This window comes from Heterocephalus glaber, unplaced genomic scaffold (genome assembly GCF_053883595.1).
Source record: "Heterocephalus glaber isolate CG9 unplaced genomic scaffold, H.glaber_assembly_v1.0 deba00001532, whole genome shotgun sequence".
NCBI classification, from domain to species: Eukaryota; Metazoa; Chordata; class Mammalia; order Rodentia; family Bathyergidae; genus Heterocephalus; species Heterocephalus glaber.
This window is the reverse complement of record NW_028258330.1, coordinates 32,825,387-32,828,962: the sequence shown is the minus strand read 5'-3', so window position 1 is coordinate 32,828,962 and position 3,576 is coordinate 32,825,387.

Sequence of the window (3,576 nt, the reverse complement as noted above, 5' to 3'; positions counted from 1 at the left end):
TTATGCTTGCAAGGCAGGCAGCAGAACTACTGAGCTAAATACCTGGATCACTTTCATTTTATTAGACCAGAGAAACAATATGATATTTACATAGAAATTTCCTATTTATTTCACTTAAGAGTGTGGTTACCAGGTGCCTCCGTGTAGCTATGTCTCAATTTCACCCTTTTTGTGGCTGAGTAGTACTCCATTGTATACAAAAACCATATCTTCTGTATCCATTCATCAGTTAATAGTCATTTGGGATTTGTCCAATATTTAGTTATTGCAATCTGTGCTACTATGAACATGAGTGTGCATATATCACTATGGTCTGACACTTTTAATTCTTTAGAAGATACTGAGAAGTGGAATATCTGGCTCAAATGAAACCTCTAGTCCTAGTTTTTATAAAGTATCTTCATATTGATTTCCACAGTGGTTGTACCACTCTACACTTCCACCAACAGTGGAGAAGGATTTCTTTTCCACAAAATCCCAACCATTATTTGTTATTGGTTCATTTCTTGATTATAGCCATTTGTTCTGGAGTGAGATGGAATCCGCAGTGTTTCAGTTTGCATCTCTCAAATGACAAGTGGAATTGAATATATTTATAAGCAACTCTTTCTTCTTCATCTGAGGGGAATGTATTAGTCTCTGATGCCCATTTTTGGATTGGGTCATTAAAAGGCAAGTTTGATTTTTTCAGCTCTTTGTATATTCTGATAGTAGTACTTTATCTGATAAACAGCTGGCAAAAATTTTCCCCACTATGTGAGTTGTCTTTTGTTCAGCAAAATCTTTTTAATAAGATGAGATCCCAGTTGTTGATTTCTTGTAATATTTCTTGTGCAATTGTTTTTGTTTTAAACTCTTTACCTATACCTATGCCATCAAGAGTTCTACCTATTCTTTCTTCCAGTATATTTAGTGTTTCTGTTTTAATATTTAGTTCTCTGATCCATCTTGACATTATTTTAGTGTGTGGTGAGAGGCATGGTTTGATTGTCTTTGACATGTGGAAAACCATTTTTTCAGTACTTTAATTAAAGTGCGTATCTTTAGTCCAAAGTGTTTGGGTGCTTTGTCAAAGATAAGGTGGCTGAGTATTTCTGGAATTTCTCCTGAAACTTCTAGTCTGCTGCATTGATCCTTGAGCACCATGCTGTTTTTATCACAGTAGCTCTGTAGTATAATTTCAAGTCAGGGATTATGATGCCCCCACTTGGACATTTTGAGTGCTATCTCAACATTTTTTGTTCAATTCCTCTTTAAACTCATCTAGTTTCTTTATCTCTTTAATTTTTTGTAGTATTCCACTACCTGATATTTGCCTTTCTGTCCATTTGTGCCTCCTTGATCTGCCTTAGGATTGTTGGGAGTTCTGTGGGCATTCTGTTGCCTTGGTTTTTCATGTTCCTATGTGTATGTGTATACATTTTGTTTTGTTTATGACCACCCCAGATGTACACATATAGAGAAAAACCAATTGTCAGCCACTATTATGTTACCTTTGGTATAGAAGTGAATTCAGTGGCAACAGTGGCATCCAATATAAACTGGAAATTGACAAACCCTAGGAAACACTTATGATCATCCCTTAACCAGAACAAATAGGACCATGACTTTAGTGAAAATAGTCTGCACTACTTTAGACCACTAATTTTTGCTGGATGTAGGCAGCAGTGCCAGAGGTCAAACACATCACTAGACTGCCTCCTCCTTCAGGACTGCCCCTTCTGCTGATTTCACCCAACAAACCTGGGCTCCCAAAATAGAATAAAGGCCCTGTGATCTTGATAGTCTGATTCCAGGTGTTTCACAGGATTCCAGGAGATCCATCTTTAGCTTTCTGCCTCTTTAAGCCTTTCCCCAAAGGCTGTTTCTCACCTATTCTCTGTGATAGGGCAACACTTCAGTCCTGAAGCAAACCTCTCCTCTTGGGTGTTGATCTCCTCTTCCTTCCAGTTGGTCTCTTTGTTCCCACTTCTGCTGCCTTGTGATTTGGAGACTACAAGACCAGGGGCAGTGTTGGCTGGTGGTAGGGACGAATATTTTTGTGTATTTATTGTCCTTTTGAACTATTTCCTTTGAAAAGTGCCTATGTATTTCAGTTGCCCATTTTTAGTTGGGTCTTTTGAACTGCGGTCTGATTTGTAAAATTCTTTATATATTCTACATATTTGTCTTCTCTCTGAGGATCAGCAGGCACAAAAATTCCCATTCTGTAGGTTGTCTCTTGGCTCTGCTGCTTGTTTTCTTTGCTCTATGGAGACTTTCCTTTAGCATAGTCCCATTTGTTGATTCTTGCTATTATTTCTTGGGCAATCAGTGTTCTGTTCTGAATGTCCTTACCTATTTCTTCAACCAAATTTACTTGGAGCAGATTTAGTTCTTTTGTTTTGATATCTAGGTTTTTGATCATTTTGATTTGACTTTATTATGGTGTGATATATATGGCTGTAATTCTATTTTTTTACATGTGGACAACCAGTTTTTCCACCATCATTTGTTAAAGAAGGTGTCTTTGGCCCAGCATATATTCGTTAGCTTCTTTTAAAATAGATTGCTAAAGATGTATTGGGATATTTCTATATCTTCTTTGTTACTTTGTTATGCATGTCTATATTTTGTGTCAGTACCATGCTGCTCTTATTAGTGTAGGTTTGGAGTCTGGGGCCATAATACCTCCTGCTTTGCTCTATTTTCTCAGGATGTCTTCACGTATTCTAGATTTCTTCTGGTGCCATAAAATTTTTGGAATATTTTTCTACTTTTGCAAAGAAAATTATTTGTTACGATTTAATTTGCTTCAAATATATATGTCATTTTGGTAATAAGGTCATTTGACAACATCATTTCTACTTATTCTGGTCAAAGTTATCTCTGTGAATTTCCCAATGTTCTTTTCAGTCTCTTTCACTGAACACTATAATTATCATTATAGGCATCTTTTCTTTTTTAGGTTAATTGGTAAGTGTGAGTTTTTTCAAAGTTATTGCAAATGGAATTGTTTTCCTGACTTGTTTCCTCTTGGTTCATTATACGTGTACAGGTAAAGTTTTGAATTTTATGTGTTCATTTTCTATCTGCCACTTTGAAATTTTTTTATTAGGTCTAAGAGTCTTCTGGTGGAATTTTTGTGTCTTCTAGATAAAAAAATCATGCCATCTGCGAGTAAGTATAGCTTGACATCATACTTTCTTCTCCCTAACTTTTTCATTTCTTCCTTTTACCTGATTGCTCTGCTCAACATTTTGTGAGTAGTGATTTTTTATATCTATTTTTATTAATATATTATGAGTATATAATATTTACATTCCTTGTGGAGTTTTGGCCCACCTACATAAAATATGTTCATTACTTTTTTTCATCCCCCTTTCCTTCACTCCCTCCTCCTCCACGAATCCCTTGACCCCTTCTTGCTGTTTTCTTTGGCATGTATTTGAGGTATATAAGGTTTAATTGTGTGGAGTACGTACTTGTACATAACATGACTTAATTTCATTGTTCATTCCCTTTCTCCTTTCTCTCTCTCCCCTCCCACCATCTCTTGACTTCTCTTTTGAAAAAGATCTATTTTCCTCCTTCCTG